We start from the raw sequence: 20,714 nt of genomic DNA on the forward strand, positions 1-20,714 counted from the left end.
ATTTGCTGTGACACCTTTGTGCCTAGAAGAGGATGTTTTTGGTTTGGAATCCCTTGGGATTTTCTGAAAGCATTAAAACTGCACCGGTTTGACCCAAACAGCATTGACTATGTGAATGGTACCTAATGCCTATCTGAGAGCGTAACTCCCTACAAAGTCTAATATATGCCCATCAGTTACCCGCAGCGCACAGCTCCAGGGTGACGTGTGTGTGAGCCACAAGAGGCCTACACTAAAGTATTCCCATTACTGGAGTAACCTGAAGATGTGACATTTCCTCTACAGACTCCTGTGTAGCCCATAAATCATGACTTACTATACTTACCCATAGATGATAGCAATGGGACGCATGAATACTGCGAGGATGAAGAGAATGGCGGCAGGTATAACAATCCTATAGACTGTATCCTCAGATGGTTTTGGAGGCATGGTGACATTCTCTAAAAAGGGAAAGAACATAAGTGATCAGGTAACCAGAGCTGGAATGTGTTCAGAAGTGGAAACCAAAACCCTGGACCGGGCGGCCTGAGGAGCCAAGTATGACTATTAACAGAGGGGAATTTAGTGTGGAAAATGATGGATTATTTTTATGTCATATCAATATATAATGGACAAAACAGAGATCTGCTCCTTTATATTTCTGGAATAGGGAACAAACACATGATGGGAGACGACACCTGTAATTACAAGTAACACATGAAGAATCCCCCATTCCATGTATGATGTGACGTCATCTAACTCTCCAGTCACAGAAGAGAAGTGACAGAACCCCTAATGACCCGGAGCCTGACGCTCATACACCGGGCCCTAATCATGGATCCTAATAGTTTCTGGGGCCGGAGGTGAAATGTTCCATGTGAGGGACAGATCTGATTTCTGAGCTGCTGATCGCCTGTCTCTTGTGGGCGCCTTCTGCTACATGTAGTAGTCGGTGCATCCAGCCCGGAAAGAACAGTATTAATGCTCGGCGTCTCCTCTATGTGTTATTAGACTGGACCCTGGAAGCCAAACGGCATCTTTCCCCAATTCCACATTACATGGTAAAATGAATAATGTAATTCACAACTACAACTCGTTCAGCAAAAAGATAAACAAGTCCTCATACGGCCATATGAAGGGAAGAAAGTTATGGCTCTTGGAAGAAGGAGAGGAGAAAAAAAGCCCAAAAACGAAAATTGGCTGCAGAAGGGAAGGGGTTAACCCCGTAGTCAGAGTATATCTGGTAATGCGCTTACCTTCCTTAATCCTGATCTGCTCTAGTGATCGAGGGTTGCGGATAAAGATGGGAGCACCTTCCGCGGGTGCTAATAGCACGCTGAGAACTAGAAGTAGTCTAAACAGCATTGGAGCCTGGAGGAATATCGCTTACTGTGTACGGCACAATCAGCTTCTCCAGACAAAGCGTCTCACTGCAACATCGCTGGTTAGAACCAAGCATTCCGTGACATCACAGCTGGAACCCAATAGTGACATCATGGTGGGCGGGGCTACACATGAGTGATGTCACAATTGGGGCTCATCCACTAAACGTTCCCAATGTATATAATAAGAATATACAAAAGAAAGAAAAGGAAAGAAGAAAAATAAATAACTCAAAAAGGAAAGAACACTTTTTTTCACATACTCACATTTATTATATTTTATGTACTTTTATACAACAGAAATGTGTTCCCATTTGGGAGAATAATCATTCTCACTTTCAGTCATTGACTTTTTTCAACATTCTTTACACATTTTTTCTTTTCACTATTTTGTTTTCCACTTTAATTGCATTTTTATTCATTTGCACATACGGTTCATATACACATAGAAGCTTTTCTCCTTTCTACCTTTTTACTAGGTTATTTCACTATCATTATCACTTACAGTCACATTGTTCTTTTTTTCCACGATATCTTTCTCCCAATTCCCCTTCCCATTAAATATCACTATTCCCCTTTGTTCATAGTCATCAACAGCCATATTATCACAAAATATCTTCACCAACTCTTTTTCCAATGGTAAAGATGGCGGCCATGATTGTTGTGCACTGTCCTGACTGGCTAGCTGGTCCCACATCATGAGCCGTGATATTGTTGCACTTCATTGACGCGCTTCTTGATGCCGGCCGGCAGCAGATGTCATGCCCATGCGCACGCGGCAGCGCTCAATAAGGTGACGTTTTCCCTGATGACCCATTTGCAGCAGCTGTATTCGCACTTTATTAGCCAGCCGATACCCCTCCACCACACGTCCTGTCAAAGCGGAAGCGAAACGCGTGCTGGATTTGTGGCATGCTCACTTGGTCTGTATTATGCATATACTCTATCATGTCATTAATTATTAATACAGAAGAAGTGAGGGCCCTGCTCGCAAGCTTACAACCTACAAGGAATTGGGAGGGGCGCAATAGGTGAGAAGCACTTGTTATTTCAGGTCCAGCCATTATAATAAATAGGGGTTTTCATATAAAGCTGCACGATCCGGTCATCAACCAGTATGTTTAAATGCAGATATCAAGTGCGGTTTTCATGTGCATGGAGCCTGTGGAGTCAGATGAATAGGAGGGAGCATTTATTATCCTGGGTTGCTTTATGCATGGCATCATATAATAATGTAGGATAATATTAAGATGAGCAGGACTCATGGGAGTTCGGGTTTGTCGGGTTCGGACAAACTTTAGTCCAAAGTTTGGTTCGAGTACCAGAACCTGACCAAAGCTTGACCCCGGACCTGAACCTCATATTAGTCAATGAGGACCTGAACTTTGATGCTGTAAAATGGTTTTAGTAAGGGCTACGGGTTCACTTAAGTAGGCAAAATGGGGGTAAGAGCACGACAATTGCCCTGCAAACAAATGTAGATGGAGAAATTACTTAAAATAACAAAATATTTAAAAAAAAATCTTAAGCCAAAAGGCGGAAGTCCAAGCTGAGAAGTAGAGCAGTTCCTTGTGAGTGTATTTTACTGTATTTGTTAATAAATAAATGAAAAAAAACAATGTTGATTCCCCTATTTTTAATAACCAGCAAATGGAAAGCAGACAGTCATGAGCTGTTCTTATTATTTAGGGTCCCACCTTATTTGTAATAAGTAGAAAAGGCAAAGAAGACAACTGTGAGCTGAAATTAATAGGATGTGAAGCACCATAGTTATTGTGCCCTTCCCAGCATAATAAGACCAGCTCACTTGCAGTATAAGCCAGTGTAGGCCTGAACTTTTTTGCTGTAAAATGATGGTTGAAAGTGGTTGGGGGTTGCAAAAGGAAGTAAAATTGGGTTTGGAGCAGGACAGCTGCTCTGCAAAGAAATGTGGATAGCAATTTCACTTAAAATTACAGAGAATAAAAAAAAAAATAATAATTATCTTGATCCAGGAGGCAGATGCCAAAATGAAGAGGTGTAGATGGATGTGGCAGTGTAAGTGGAAGAAGCACGGGAGGAGGTATCCAACACTGTTTTTGTGGAGTTTTTGTTTTTTAGGGAAATTGCTTTCAAGTTTTGTTACGGTAGTTGCTGGGTTCTGTAGGTGTACTATACAGTGGGTACGGAAATTATTCAGACCACTTTATATTTTTCACTCTTTGTTTCTTTGCAGCCATTTGGCAAATTCAAAAAAGTTCATTCTTTTTCTCATTAATGTACACTCTGCACTAGAGTTGAGCGAAACGGGTCGAAAAAATTGAAAAGTCGCCGACTTTCTCCAAAGTCGGGTTTCATGAAACGAAACCCGACCTTAGCGTGAGGTCGGCCACTAGGTCGGCGACTTTAGCACCAAAGTCGCGTTTCAAAAGATGCTTGAGCGCCCTTTTTGCAGCCAATCATGAAGAACGGACACTGTGGGCAACGTGATGGCATAGGCAGCGGTCACCACCATCTTGGAGAAGGGCATGCAAGTGATTGGCTTGCTTTGTGGGGCATCACAGGGGTATAAAAGGGTGGGGACGCCGACCGCCATGTTACTCATGCTAATCTCAGAATAGGGAGTGCTGCTGCTGGTGATTCTGTAGGGAGAGCGTTAGGCAGGGAAGAAGATACCAAAAACTGATTCTGCTGCTAGAGACTTTGCCTGTACAACACACCAGTCACTGTGCAGTGCAAGGGTAGGCTATATTTTGGTGCCTCAGCTCTGTTGATTAATAGGCTGCCTTTTAAGGATACCTGGTAGCTGCATTGCTGTGTGCACACTGCTGAGCAAACTGCTTTTTTCAAAGCAATCCAGATTTTATTGTTTTGTCCTTGTGAGTTACTGAGCATTCATTTTTCACACACCGTACAGCGGTGAATGCTCCTCACACAGTACCGTGTAACGGCTGTTATCACGGCCACAGTGAAGCTATCTGTGTGTGACTCTGTAAGGATAAGTCGAGGAGTTGTTCCGTTCTTACAGACCTACACTCTAGGGAGATTCCAGTTCTGCCCAATTCTATATACACCTTGTAGTTTGTCATACACTAGGCAATTTCTGCTGGTCACATTGTGGTGTTAAATAAACAGGGCTTGACTGAATCCAACAGTGTCCTGAAGTGTAGAGACATTCCAATTCTCCACAGTCCTCTATACACCTTGTACCTTGTTTTAAAGTACCAGAGAGTTGGTGGAAATTTGGGTACATTTTTCCAAAAAATGAGGAAGTGTGGTGGAAGAGTCACTGGTAATGATGGTGTTGGTGTTAGATCTGCTGGTAGTGGCAAAAGCAAAATAGCACCTAATGCAGGAGGTGTTGAGGCTGCGTCATCGTCTGGCTCCACAAGGCCTCGAAGGCTCCCTTTTCTCTGTGTAGGTAAACCGCTTCTAAAGCCGGAGCTTCATGAACAAGTTTTGGCTTGCATTGCTGACTCAGCCTCCAGCTCTATCGCCTACTCTTCTGAAGTTTTAAAAAATAAAAGCACTGAGTCGTCATTGGAGGCTCATGGTCATGAACCACACCTTTCCTTGTGTCCTTCACCCCTACCAAAATTGAAGGATGCGGCAGGCCACACTACAGATTACTCCATGGAGCTGCTTTCACATACCATGCCTGGGTTATCAAGTCAAATCGTGAATTACCCAGGCAAAGATGAATCTGACATGGAGTGCAATGATGCACAGTCACTGATAGATGATTCTGCTGGTACATTTACTCAGAGCACTACATTGTCCTCGCTGTGTACTGAGACAGAATCTGATCCAGATGAAACTCAGGTGCCTCTTCCCGCATACTATACCACCATACATGGTGCCACAGAGGAAGGTGCACATGACATTGAAGAGGAGGTGATGGATGACCCAGTTGTTGTCCCAGATTGGCATCTATTGGGGCTAGAGTGTGCCACTGCCAATAGCTCAGAAGAGGACGAGGAGCATCCGCAGAGGGCATCGACATGGCAACAGTTGTTATCTGGCAGGCCCGGAGCAGTCCAAAAACGGGTTACAAAAACCCCAAAAATTGCTGGACAACTTGGCCAAATGGTCCAAATAGCACAGCGTGCAAGGCCTCAAACTGTTTTCCCTAGTAGGAAGAGTGCAGTGTGGCACTTTTTTGAACAAAATCCTAATGATCAGGCAAAGGTTATCTGTAAGAAGTGCGTAAAGACCTTTAGCCGAGGGAAAAATCTGAGAAATTTGAATACCAGTTGCATGCTAAGACATTTAACCACCATGCACTTGCAAGCGTGGACGGACTACCAAAACTCACGTACCACATGTGCTGCTGCTACCAAAGAAGGTAGTCAGCAACGCAACATTGTTTCCCCCACTGTAAGTCCACCGGTTAGCACACCGTCAGCAGCAAATATTGAGTTGTCATTGCAAGGGCTAATCAGTCAGGGAATCACACTGTTATTGCAACGAAAGATTGAATCTAGGCCATAAGAAAGAACACCAACTCCATCACCATCATCAACCCTCTCTCAGTCCGCCATGTCCACCGCTAGTTCCACCATATGCAGCTCTCAAGTCCAGCTCACCCTTACAGAGACTATGAGTAGGACAAAAAAGTACTCATCCTCTCATCCGCGTACACTGTGTTTGAACGCCCACATTGACAAACTAATCTCGTTGTAGATGATGCCCTATCGGTTGGTTGAAAGCGCAGCTTTCCGCGAACTAATGGCCTACGTAGTACCACGCTATCAACTACCCAGTCGCCACTTCTTTTCTCGCAAAGCCATCCCAGCCCTCCACCTTCATGTGAAAGACTGCATTGTCCATGCACTCAAGCAGTCAGTGAGTGGAAAGGTGCACCTCACAACTGATGCATGGTCCAGTAGGCATGGCCAGGGCCGTTACGTGCCCATCACTGCGCACTGGGTTAATGTGGTGTATGCAGGGTCCACAGGGAACAGCGGTGGTGGAACAGTGCTGCCTAGCCCACGGTATAGGAAACAGTTGGCTGTAGGCGTTCGGCCCTCCTCCTCCTCGAAAGCTGGTCCACAGAGCGCAGTCGCAAGAGCACTGCATCCGCAGCTGACAATGTTGCAAACGAGGTGTCCCCCTATCGATCAGCTAGTGGAAAGCGTCAGCAGGCTGTGTTGCAGATGATGTGTTTGGGCGACAGACACACCGCGGAGGTACTGGCTGACTACTTTCAGCGACAAACTGACTGGGCAGTCTACATCTTGAGGCAGGCAAGGTAGTTAGTGATAACAGCCGGAATTTTGTGGCAGCTATAGCCCTTTCAAAACTCAGACACATACCTTGCTTGACTCACACCTTCAAACTGGTGGTGCAGTGCTTCCTCACTAATTATTCGGAGTTAACAGGCCTGCTCCAGAAGGTTCGAACACTGTGCACGCACATCCGCCGGTCGCCGGTACACTCCAGTCGAATGCATAAGCTGCAGCGATTGATCCACCTTCCCAAGCACCGCCTAATTATCGACGCTGCAACAAGGTGGAACTCCACCCTGCACATGGTTGAGCGGCTGTGCGAACAAAGGCAGGCCGTAATGCATTTGTGGGAGGATACCCGGGCAGGCACTTTGAGGGCAGACATGGAGTTGACAGGTGTGCAGTGGTCAAAGCTGAAAGACCTCTGTAAAGTCCTTCAGTGTTTTGAGGAATGCACACGGCTGGTAAGCGCAGACGACACCTTCATAAGCATGAGGATCCCACTTATGCATCTGCTCATGCAAACTGTGACGCACATTAAGGAGCAGGCGTCTGCAGCCAAGGTTGATGAGGAGGAAGATGAGGAGTGAAGCCTTGATGACAGTCAGCCATTGTCTGGTCAGGGAACTGTCGTGGACGAGGTGGAGGAAGAAGAGGAAGAGGAGGAGGAAGATGATGGGGATAATTATTTAGGGAAGGAGGATGCTTCTCGTGGGGCAAGAGAAAATATTGGCTTTGCAAGGTCTGGTACTGGGTTTGAGCGTGATTGGAGGGATGTGGATTTGCCTGAAAGTGCTCCTCCACCCAGCACTCGCAGTGCATCATTGACACCTGGAACATTGACCCACATGTCAGATTATGCCTTGCAGATCCTAAAAAGGGACTCCCGCATTGCCCAAATGATGAACGATGATGACTACTGGTAGGCCAGCATCCTGGATCCACGCTATAAAGGCAAATTCCAAAACATCATGCCACAGGAGAACCTTGACCTAATATTGGCTAATAAACAAGCTACTCTGGTAAACCGGTTGGTTGAGGCATTCCCAGCACACAGCAGCGGTGAAGGTTCTCACACAAGCCGTAGGGGCCGGGTGCAACTTGGAACAGGTGTTCGTGGTGCACACATCAGAAGTGGCGTTGGAGACAGGGGTTTCATGACCATGCTGTGGACGGATTTTTCAAGTCCCGCTCACACGACTGGTAATACTGCATCAATTGAAAGTGACAGGAGACAGCACTTGTCAAGTATGGTTACAAACTACTTTTCCTCCCATATCGATGTTCTCCCTCACAGGTTATTCCCATTTGACTATTGGGCAGTTAAACTGGACACCTGGCCTGAATTGGCACAATATACCTTACAGGAGCTCGCATGCCCAGCTGCAAGTGTGCTATCGGAAAGAGTCTTCAGTGCTGCTGGATCAATACTGACAGAAAAAAGGACCCGTCTGTCGACCCAATATGTGGATGATCTAACCTTCATTAAAATGAACCATGCATGGGTTTCCAAGGATTTTGTCCCACCTTACCCTGATGACACATAGGTTGCCAGAAAAATTGCTTTCTTTGGTCCGCCTGTTCCTGGGACTTGACCAATTTCGCCTTTAGCAGCAGGTGAATGTCCCACATCAACATATGGCATTTTGTAAACCTCCCTAACTGGGCAGCCTCCTCCCCCTGGGCCGGGGTCACCACCGAGCGCATGCAACCGTGCGAGTGCCGTTGCCCTGGACAGGTGGGTGGGCTGACTCGTGGGCTCGGGACTGACACAGGGTCCCTCATAGTGCAATCAAGTGTCTCTGATGGTGGGGGTGCACACCCGCCATCAGACACACCCCCGTACTATGAGGGGCCCAGTGCCAGTGCTGACCTCCACGAGTGGGCCCCCTTGCTTGGGCAGGGCCCCAGCATTTGCAATGTTTTCCTCTCCCTGCTCCTCCGCTGTGTAGTCTGGGCTGTCAAATCCATCACTGGGACTGCCACTTCAAATTTGGTGAACTGATACAAGATGATGGTTAAGACGTAGCTATGCCCTGTCCCGCTGGCCGGGATCTAGCTTCAGATGATCAATGGCTTCCATTTCTTATGGACGTCGACTTACAATGAGATGCAGTGGTGGTTTCTCATCAGCTTTAACAGTTTTCCTACCCACAGACGTGTGACATTCCAGCGCACATTTTTAAATGTGCCCTCCCTCTCATGCCAATCCAATTGAATTGCCTACAGCCTGTGGCTTCTGTGTTTTGCACTCCAAAGTTACGTGAGAGATCATGATAGGCAATGAGCACCATGTTTACATCTGTCGCTGTGATCAAAATTGGATGGATATGAGTAACGGTGATGGGATCAACGGTGCTGCAATACAGCAACACTTTCTTCACAAAGAAAGGTTTTTGCTGTGTCCACACACTAATTATTTGAGGGTCAGCATCGCCTCTGAGAATTGTGACGGAAGTTGTTCCCGTGAATAGTAATTTGTAGATTTCTGCAATCACTAGACTTTAGGTCAATAATTGTATGCATCTCATTTCCTATTGCAGAGAGTCTGGGCTGTCTTACTGAGACAGAAATATAAATGAAGATTTAAAAATACCACCAAAAGTGTATCATGGTGTACGCTTGAAATACATTTCCTTTTTTCTAATTTTTAGATTGTTGTGTAATCCATGCAGAGAACATGGAGATTTTAAATGTTTAAACTATGCTCTATATACCTGCTATCCAGTGATAATGTACCGTATCTCAACTTTGTACAATCTGGTCAAATCCATACTGGGCCTGAGACCGTCTGAGCCTGCCTCTTGATTGATACACATAGGTTTTTAATGTGTAAACTAGGCAACATATATACGTGTTATCCGGTGTAACTGTACCCTTTATCAACTTTCTCGAATCTTGTAGAATCCATACTGGGCCTGAGAATGGCTGCAGAGCTGTTAAGCAAGCTACAGCACCTGTGGTTTGGACACGTAATGTTTTGCATTTTTTCTGGAATGGCGGTTAGGCCGAAATCAGGAATTGCTGTTGACCTGCACTTACTGGGAAATCATCGTTTGCGGAGAATAATTGGAATCCCAGATCCCCATCACTGACGGTGTTCCGCGGGTTATCTGCACCTCTAAGCAACAAAAGCTGGTCCTTTCAGTGTAGCGCGCATGTAGCCCCGGACATGGAAGGCCATGATAACCCTGTTATTACTCGATCGCGCATGCCAGAGCCTCGCGTATCCCTCTAGTAAGCTTTACGCGTACCGCGGGGGCATGCCGGAGTCTCGTTCGTTAACGTAATAAAGCGGACAAATCGCTAGCACAACTACTAACGGACAAACCACACCACACACAGAATCGACAAAGCTTTCAATGTGTGCATCTTTTTGTGAAGTGGCATGGTTGTGGTTACTCGGGTGGAGTCCAATTAAGCCGCAGGCTCCACTCCTGGTGGTGCCCTATTGGACATTCCTTTAAGGTTCAGCTTTGCATCCATACTGCCCCTAGAAACAAACTCTTTTCCTTCATGGACGCTGTTTTGAGGTTCGTGGGAATAACGCCGCCCGATCGCCAGTTGCCATAATTTATTGGTGGGAAGAACAACGGTATATGATCGTGTTCATTTTCAGATTTTGGTTTTCTTTTTTACATTTTTATTCCAGCCTTTCTTGACTTCATAAGGGCATGACAAGCCTATATCTGTGTCTCCTCCACCTCCTCCTTTTACTCCTCCACCTCTTTTGTAAATGTAGTTGCCCTTTTCCATATGTTATTTTTGTCTTCTGAGCATTTTGTCGGCTTTGGGACACCTTTTAAGGTATTTTGTAATTGTTTTCTATGTGTTTGTGTTTGCCTGCCATTGTTTTCAGTGTGAGATTGACAATTATCCTTTGACTGAATAGAGCTGTACGCTTCTGATACAGTGCCATATATGTGATGTTATTTTGTGTCTATTTTGTGCTAAATTTGGAAGTTTGGTGGAAGAGGCCGCGGACGTGGGCATGGGGGGGCCAGCTGGTGCTGATGGTGGTGGTGGTGCATCTGCTGGTAGTGGCAAAAACACAATAGCAGCTAAGGCAGGAGGTGTTGAGCCTGCGTCATGGTCTGTCTACGGAACGCCTGGAAGGCTACTGTTATGAGCGGTGGAACGCACTAAATAAAATTAAAATAAAGTGCGTTCACCGCTCAGGGTCCACCGTGCGGTAGATGACAAAACTGCTGCTGAAAGAGGCAGGGCACTCAGGCGGAGATGTGCACAGGACTTTAGCTGCAGTCAGTGCACTAAAGCAGACTCTGTTATATGCACAGAACTGCCAACAAAACATAAATACCGCTGAGTCTGTTTAGGGTCACAGACTTCAGCGATGTGGACACGGTATTAAAGCTCACAGAAATAGCCTTAAACACCAGGACTATCCCCTCTAGACCTACCGTAAAACTTAAGGTATGAGGTGTCGCAACTGCGAACACCCGGGAGGCTGCAACCGCAGCACTGCGAGAACAGAGCCGCAAGCAAGGCGCTGCAAGGACGCTGGCGCAATGCAGGACGCTTAGCTGCTGCAAAAGGTATGGCTGGACCGCGCTGGCGCTAGCGCTGCTACTGGCGGCTGCCCAATCACTCACACAATCGCAATATCAGAGGGAAGGGGTTTCATAATAAGTCATCCACCAGTCCAAGCATCCATTACCATACACACAGCAGCAGTATGAAAATACTAGCGCATGGCGGAACGGCCATGCGCACTTTTTCTAGCGTTCGGGACCTGCCGAAAATCTCCAGAGCCCTGAGCATACCCAATGGAATCAGGAACAGGACCTGAGCACCTGACTCCTGAAGTCCAATGGGAGCTCATCCCATGAGCATGCTCAGAAGAAGGGACGAAGGACTTAGCCTCTGGTGGCAAATGTGAGGATCTGTGTTCCTGCATAGGTATTGTAGGAACCAGATTCCTAACATTACTCCCCTCCTAGGGCCCCCCTCCCTGAAGCCTCCGACCCACCAGCCTGTGCCCGGCAATGGCACAGACCTCAGACTCGCCAAACAGCGAACCTGATGTCCTAGTAGGTGAAACTGAAAACCGGGACATATGGATGGTATCAGCGGAGGTCAGGTCACCAGGTCTCAGGAGGGATACCCTGTTGACAATAGGAGCGGAAGGTTTAGGAGACCGCCGCTGTGTATCGACGGCCGTCACCACCCTCCATTCGGGGAGACTGTCCCGAGCACATAACGTGCATGCCCGAATGAATTTTTTGAAGTCTCGAGCTTTATGGGGCCACCAATACGCTCCAGCCAAGGTGTATATGAGCCGACATGTTTTATTAAAAAAAAAGCCATTTTATAAAAATAAAGTGAACTTTACTGTTGGAACTGGTGAAACATATATACAGCAGGCATCAGGTACAAAGTTTCTTTTCACATCTTCGGTTTTACACAGAGGCACAGGCATGGCGGTCACATGTGACAGCATCACAACATTTCAGCAATAAAACATAGGTGACTAGACATAGGTTACACCCCCATTACTAACCCTATAGTGAAATGTAATAAAGACAAGCAGCCCCATACTATGATGTTCCCAACTCCAAACTTCACTGTTGGTATGGTGATTTTGGGGTGATATGTAGTCCCTTTTGACCTCCAAACATGCTGTGCATTATGGCATCCAAAGAGTTCAATTTTGGTCTCATCTAGGCAGACTATATTGTCTCAGTATTTCACAGGCTTGTCTAAATGTTGTGGAGGAAACTTTAAACATGCCTGAATATGCTTTTTATTCAGCAATGGAGTCTTGTGTGGTGAGCGTGCATAGAGGCCATGGAGGTTCAGTGCATTACTTATTATTTTATTTAAAACTAGCTGAAGTGCCCGGCGCTGCCCGGGCATAGTAACTAACTGTGGCTAGTTATAGCAAATTATAATTATCCTCCATCACATAGTCCCGTGCCCATATACCCATCATGCATATTCACGATCCCATAGTCGAGTGCCCATATACCCATCATACATATCCTCCATCCCATAGTCCCGTGCATATATACCCGTCATACATATCCTCCATCCCATAGTCCCGTGCCCATATACCCATCATGCATATCCACGATCCCATAGTCGAGTGCCCATATATCCATCATGCATATCCTCCATCCCATAGTCCCGTGCCCATATACCAATCATACATATCCGCCATCCCATAGTCCCGTGCCCATATACCCATCATGCATATCCTCCATCCCATAGTCAACCATTATAACATCATAATGAGAGGCGGCAGGTCTTGCAACCTATGATGACATCAGCATCGCCATGGCAACCACTATGACATCATAATGAGGGGCGTGGCTTGACGGGCACACACTTTTTCCCCAGTATGTAGATAGGGGCAAAATTGTTTGGTGAATTGGAACGTGCGGGGTTAAATTTTCGCCTCACAACATAGCTTAGGACGCTCTCGGGGTCCAGACGTGTGACTGTGCCAAATTTTGTGGCTGTAGCTGCGACGGTGCGGATGCCTATCCTGGACATACACACATACACATACATACACACATACATACACACTTTGAGCTTTATATATTAGATAATTGTATCTGCTGATTCAAGTCCATTTTGTAGTTTTCCACTGCTCTTGAACAACTCTTCTGATAATTCTTTCCACTACTCTGAAATCCTGCAAGGAGCACCTGATCTTACCTGGTTTATAGTGAAATTATCTACTTTCCATTTACAGATCATGACCTCAAAAGTGTTCACTGGAGCATTCAGTAGTTTAGGAAGTCATCCGTCACCAATGCCATCAGTAGGTTTTGCAACAATAAGGTTGAGAAGGTCTTGAGACAGCTCACTTGTTTTACCCATTATGAGCTATTTCTTGTGTGGCACCTTGGTAATGAGACACCTTTTTTTAGGCAATCAGTTGAACCAGCTGATATTATTTTTCACTAGCAGGATTGCTTTTTAATTACCAATAGATTTTAGCTGGTGTCGTGGCTTTCCATGGCTTTTAGCACCTCTCTTTCTTCCTGTGTTCAATATTTTTTTCTGTGTCATTTTTACATTCTTACACATAATTTATGGACATCTGTGGTTTGATCTCTTTGCCTTTGTGGGTTCAATGGGTTGTTAACGACAAATATGACAAATATGTGTTTAGAAATATGTTTACTTAGAAAATGGTGATGTATTCAATACTTATTTCATGCGCTGTATGTATACACATACACACACCTCTTTAGATGATAAATCACACATAGCATTTGTAACATACTAAGTGAACAAGGTCCATTACAACACACTTTTATGAATCCCTATAAAGGCAGCAAAGGAACGAAAGAGGATAGTAATATAAGTCTAAATCAACATAATAATTTTGAACTTTCGAAAAGATTGTGCAAAAATCCTGCACTGTGTTCCTCTACAGCCCCAGGTTTATATATATTACTGTCATCTTTAGGGCTCATACTCACTTGTGAGAGACTCGTACCATTCTCATGCGAGTATCTCGCATGAAAACCTGGCACTGCCACCGGCACTCGGACAGGAGCGTGCGGCTACGTGTATTTCTATGCCGCCGCCGCACGCTCCAGTGCCAGTGCTGGCGGCAGTGCCAGGTTTTCATGCCAGAGGCTCTCACGAGAATGGTGCGAGTCTCTCACAAGTGAGTATGAGCCCTTATACTGTTTTTTCTGCGGTTAGTAATTTTCTCCCCATCTAATTGTATATTTCCCGATGGACTTACAAGGTGACAAGTTCTAGGAATCCACTTCTATTCACATACTGGAGGTCTCTACATTACATTAAGTATGGCCGAAACAGCCTCAACTTGCATGTAAAAATGGAGGGAAATTGCTGTAAAAGGTAGGAATAATTTTTCAGGTAACATCAAACTATTAGACTGGTATATTGCATTGGTCATTGCAATATAGTGATTCCAATCTGAGAGTAAATTGATCCAGCAGTTGTTAATAGGTAGCAAGATGTGTAGCTGATCCTATGGCCGGGGTCACACTAACCGACGAAAAATACGGTCCGTAGTTTACATGCGTAATACGGATGAATGACCCCTAAATAGTGCTCCGTAGGTCATCCATAAGCAAGGTGTGGTCGCGTATTTTGCGCATGTCAGCATCCGTATGTAATCCGTATGGCATCCGTATGCAATCCGTATGGTGAGATTGTCTCGCAGCCTTGCAAAATGGACATTTAACGGTTTTGAGGCCTGCTAACTTTTTAAATCATTAGCCTGAACCCTATTTATTGCCTCAGGAACAGGTGGCTGCCTCCATTCTGTCCATTTGTGACCTTGCCTTCACTAGGTGTGTTGGTGTTGTATGAGCAACATGGCAAACAGTCTGAGTTTCAACACAACTGAGCAGGTTCTCTTCAACTGGCTTTTGTCACGCCTCTTTGGCCAACCATACCCAGTGATAGTGGATCCGCGGAGGAGGAGACGCATGTGGGTCCATCCACTTTTGAGGCAACGACTCACAAGAGGTCATTTTCACCGCCTCTATTCTTCTATGCGGGAGCATCCTGTCAAATTCTACCAATACTGTCGCATGAGCCTTGCAACATTTGATCGACTCTTGGAGACAGTGCGCCCTGGGATAACCTTTCAGGACACAAGGATGCGCAAAGCTATATCTGCAGAGGAGCGACTTCTACTCACAATACGGTATGTACTACACAACCACATTCTCTACGTTCATAATGTGTTGGCCAAAGTATGTATTTTTGGCTTATTGGACTAAGATTAATGCCCTCATCTTAGTCCACATATGTTTCAACTTACAGACCAGAATGTTATGTGTAATATGTACTGAATATCACTTAGTAATTGGGCAAACAAAGATGTGTGTGTTATTCGCTCTGAATTCCTAACAAGTTTGGTATGTATGTACCTGGTGTTTTTGTAATTTGGGCATTCTAAAATCTTCCTTTTCTGTTGTTCTTCAGCTTCCTGTCCACTGGCCTTTCTTATGCCGCCCTCCACCATGAGTTTCTCATTGGAAGATCTACCATTTCAGGCATAGTCAGGTCAACGTGTATTGAAATCTGGACAAGACTCCATCAACTCGTCATGCCCGAGCCCAGGATGGAAGACTGGTTGAGGATATCAAGGGACTTTGAGGAGGAATGCCAGTTTCCTAATTGTATTGGGGCTCTTGATGGCAAACATATCCGGGTGCGTAAGCCGCCAAACTCTGGCTCCCAATTCTTCAATTATAAACAATACTTTTCTGTTGTATTGTTGGCTCTGGCAGACCCTAAATACAAGTTTATAATTGTTGACACTTGGGCCTATGGAAGGACGGGAGACTCTCGAGTCTTCAATACTTCCATTATGGCTCGGCGGCTACGCACCAACCAGCTGGATCTACCACCACCACGCCAGCTACCAGGCTCCATTCCAGAATCAGTCCCTTATGTCCTTGTGGCAGATGAGGCGTTTCAGTTAACACGCAATGTCATGAGGCCATATCCCCGGCGCAACCTTGACCACAGGCGCAGAATTTTTAACTTGCGCCTATCACGTGCTCGGCGACTGGTGAAGTGTTCCTTTGGCATTCTTTATGCCAAATGGCGGGTACTCCAGTCTGCCATTCAGCTGAGTGAGCAAAATGTAAATGAAGTAGTGAAAGCCTGTGTGGTTCTTCATAACTTCACCAGGATACATGATTGTTCCTCCTCTGCTGGTGTTGTGCGTAGGCCGGACAATGTGCATAGGGTGAGACCACCTATCAACCTTCAACCTAGATCGCTCTCTGGGCTCAAAGTGCGTGATATTTTCACTAATTACTTTATGTCACCTGAGGGGGAAACTTCTTGGCAAGAGCATGCTGTATCTATGTTATAATGTTTGCTTTTATGTGTGTCTAAATATATATATTTCTACCCCTTCTGATTCTATGTCTGTTTAATGGCATTGTTAAGCGTATGTTAGTATGCTGATACAGTTTTTGATAATTGAGACAGAGACGTAAATTGTAGTAGACAAATTTTTACTTTTGCCTTTTTTTTGTTTCTTTTTTTAAAGGCAAACATATTTGTGCCATATGATAACTGGGGCAATGGGCCAAATTGCCCTTTTTGCAGATGTGAACATTTTTGAAGTATAAAATTTGCACACATTTCCAAAACAAACAGAATGTTATAACAAACTTGCTACATTAGACATTTTGAATCCAAAGGAAAAAAGATGTGTTCTCCATCAACAAAAGTATATAAAAAAGATAAAACTCACATTTCTTAGGAATGTTTGATAATCATATTAATAAGCCACCATGACAGCCAAGGCTACCTTAGGCGTTTCTGACACATATTACATGTCTGTAAAAAGACTATATTTCACCAAGCTATACTGGGAAAGTCAAAGGATCAAAACAGACTACTCACTTGATAATGCCGAGAAAAGGCGTGCTGCCCTTATTCAAGTAGTCACTGTTTTGCCTGCTAAATATATTCCAGAATCAAGGCGAACAGCCTCAAGAACATCACGCTCTCTCTATGTATTATCAAGTGAGTAGTCTATTTTGATCCTTTGACTTTCCCAGTATAGCTTGGTGAAATATAGTCTTTTTTACAGACATGTAATATGTGTCAGAAACGCGTAAGGTAGCCTTGGCTGTCATGGTGGCTTATTAATATGATTATCAAACATTCCTAAGAAATGTGAGTTTTAGGCTTTTTATCTAAAATTGATGATGGAGACCACCTCTTTTTTCCTTTGGATAGGGATTTTGAGCACCAGTTGAACCACACTGGGCATCTCCTGCCATCAGACCGCTTATGGACACTGATGTACAGTATGCGTAAACAATTTACATGTTTTTATGCTGTTATAAATTGGGGAAAGTTGGGGAAGGAGAAGGCGGAAGAGCAGCCTGTGGTTGCTGCTGGCTACTTTGAGCAACATCGCCCTGTGTGGGGGCATACTGTTGCCCATGATGTGGGTAGTGTCCTTCCTCATGTGATTGTTGGGGGTACTGGCCAGAGTAATAATGATGAGGGGCATCTTGGTGGCTCTGGTACCCACCAATATAGCCATGTCATCCCCAACCAGGTTGGGACCAGCCTCCAGCACTGCATGGGAAAAAGTGGCCATATTGGTGGGGTTGGCTAGAGGCAGACATATGTTGCTGCTGCTGTGAAGGTTGGGTAGGAGGAGGAAGGGGGTTAGGTGTAGGCCCACCTATTTGAGTATCTTCAGACCCTTCTTGAGCAAGCATCTGTGTGGGTGGTCTCATGCGCATTAGATTTCGGGGGAATGCTGCCACCTCTCCAGATATTCAAACAGCTCATATGGGGTATTCTGGGGTGTGCTTGCATCAAGCAGGATCTGAAAACATCCTCGAATACGGAGCCTCACCTCACGGGAAAGGGTACAGAGATAAAGGGCCAGGCTTCACAAGTATGCCTCCTCACCATCATCTGTATTCACTCTAGCCAGATAATTTAGGACCCCTGTGTCCACATTGGTCCTGGTATCTTGTGCAGGGATCTGGCGCCTTCTTCGTCCTCGCCGGGATGTTCCAGCAGGCTGTGGGGAGCCCCAGATCTGGGCAGTTGGGCTGCTGCTCATGTTGCCCTGCTCCTCCAGTATGGGTGATGTTGCAGCCGCAGACGGTCCTGGTGGTGTGGTTTGGGGCACAGGCAATGGGTTCTCCTGAGATGATTCTTCACCCATGCTTCTTGTAGGGGGAGAAGATGGGCCAGCCACCTCATCCCCTACAGGGTCAATTATGGGCTCTGTATCTGAGCCCGTTCCTCTATCCGTAAGGTTGGAGTGAGTTCTGTTATGAAAGAGAACAGAGCCAAAAATACATTAATATTTTTGGCCCTGTAAAGTATCTGTGTATTGTGGTGTGAGGTATCTACTTACGGTCTCAGATCCAGAATAGGGGTGAGGAAGGAGAGGCGGTCATAATAAATGTATTTTCTTTTGACGTAGCCCGCATCACCACTCCTGGACCGCTGCTGACGTTCCCGCCTGTACTGATCGCGGATGCTGCGCCAGCGTCTCATCACATCTTCCACTGCAATGTGACAGGAAATATTATCAATTTTACATATCTGATCGGTCACATTTTCTACCAGTAGTCTAGGCATGTGGCCTTCTGGGGTGTGCTTTCTACCCAGGGTGGCAAATCTAATTGGGCCATCCAGGCCAGATACACAGGGTCAGAATAGTTCACGTATCAAGTAACTACACTTAATAACTTGGTTGGCTAAGAGGATGAGGAGCTTGTGGCCTGAGCAAAATTACGGCAGTGTCAAACCATGTGTCACATCAAAATCTACCCGCCTCATGAGGAAAAAAGTAGAAGCACAGGAAGGGGGGGCTGATTCTGTATGCATTTTATGATGTGAGGTAATTTAATCATTTTTTGGCCTTGTACTTACTCAGTTTCTGCTGCTCCTCACGTGGGCGATCACCAAAATCATGGAACATCTGCCGACATATGCGCCTCCATGACGCCTCCTTTCTTGCCCGGTTGGCATAATGGGCATCACGTTGGTCCCAGAGTTCGGGACGCTCCTGCATCAGTACAATGAGCATCTCCACATTTAGGAAATATGGCGCCATGACGCTGCTGTACTCCGTGGAGGTGTACTTCCTGGATGTCTGGAGCAGTTTTTGAGCTCATTTGCATGTCTAGGCTTCCTGATGATGGATTGGACCATTTCCTGTCACCAGCCAAAAGACCGGCGTATTTCTCGCAAGTCACACGTGTGGTCCGTGTGTAAACCGTATTTTTTGCGCACCCATAGACTTGCATTGGCGTATTACGGGCGCATGCTGCGATTGTCACGGACCGTAGAATACGGCTGAGAAATATACGGCTGTTGGGAGCTGCCCCATAGAGAATCATTGGTCCGTGTGTAATGCGTGCTTTTAACACCTCTCACTCGTATTCCTCTCTAGTGTGACCCCGGCCTATTACTGAGGATGGCGGGTGGAAACCAAATAGCATTGCACTCATTTCATTGGAAGAAGTATGCTCATAAGACATACTGATAGGGAACTTAGATTGTGATTCCCATCGAGGACAGCGATGATAATGTGTGCAAACTGTAAAGCGCTGCGGTATATGTTACCGCTATATAAAAATAAAGATTATTTATTATAAGATGAAATGGTCTTTAAATAGGGCAAAAGTTAAACATGACATTTCCTTTGTATTTTAGGCAAAAAAAAGTTGTCATTTTTTTTACATTTTAAAATGACAAAAAGGAAAATGGTTAAATGCAAAAGTTTGGGCACCCTTGGAGCTTTGTGTGCTCAGATAACTTTGACCAAGGTTCGGACATTAATTGGCCTGTAAGAGTGCTGCTTGCTCACTATCATCATTATGAAAGACCAGGTGATGCAAATTTCACAGCTTTATAAAAACCCAGCCTCCTCTAACGCTTTCCCAAAAAAACAGCAGCCATGGGTTTTACTAAGCAGCTGCCTAGCACTCTGAAAATGAAAATAGTGGAGACCCACAAAGCAGGAGGCTACAAGAAGATAACAAAGCGTTTTCAAGTCGCCCTTTCCTCAGTTTGAAATGTAATTAAGAAATGAAAGTTAATATGAGCAGTGGAGGTAAAGATAAGGCCAGGAAGACCAAGCAATATTTGAGTAAGAACTGCTCATAGGATTTCTGAAGACACTTGCACAAATATGGCCTTCAGGGAGGCGGCTTCCTCAGTGGCTGCTGAAAGCAGGCAGTGAGGAAGCCTGTGCAGCGGCTGTCAGATCGCTGATCTGACACAGCGCTGTTCTAAATGTCAGATCAGCGATCTGACACTTCACAGTAATGTCCCCCCTGGGGCAAAGCAATAAAGTGAAAAAAAAGTGGAAAAATAATTTTAAAAAAAATCCCAAAATAAATTTAAAAAAAAAATATTTCCTAATAAATTCATTTTTTGGAAATAAAAAAAAAACAATAAAAGTACACATAATTAGTATCGTCGCGTCTGAAACAACCCCTCCTATAAAACTGTCCCACTAGTTAACCCCTTTAGTGAACCCCTTAAAAAATAAAAATAAATAACAAAGCAACAAAAATGCGTTATCATCATATCGCTGAACAAAAAGTGCAATAACGCACGATCAAAAAGACACATATAAATAATCATGGAACCGCTGAAAACGTCATCTTGTCCTGCA

The sequence above is a fragment of the Dendrobates tinctorius genome, unplaced genomic scaffold, assembly GCF_039654945.1.
Source record: "Dendrobates tinctorius isolate UK_male_01 unplaced genomic scaffold, ASM3965494v1 ptg000023l, whole genome shotgun sequence".
NCBI classification, from domain to species: domain Eukaryota; kingdom Metazoa; phylum Chordata; class Amphibia; order Anura; family Dendrobatidae; genus Dendrobates; species Dendrobates tinctorius.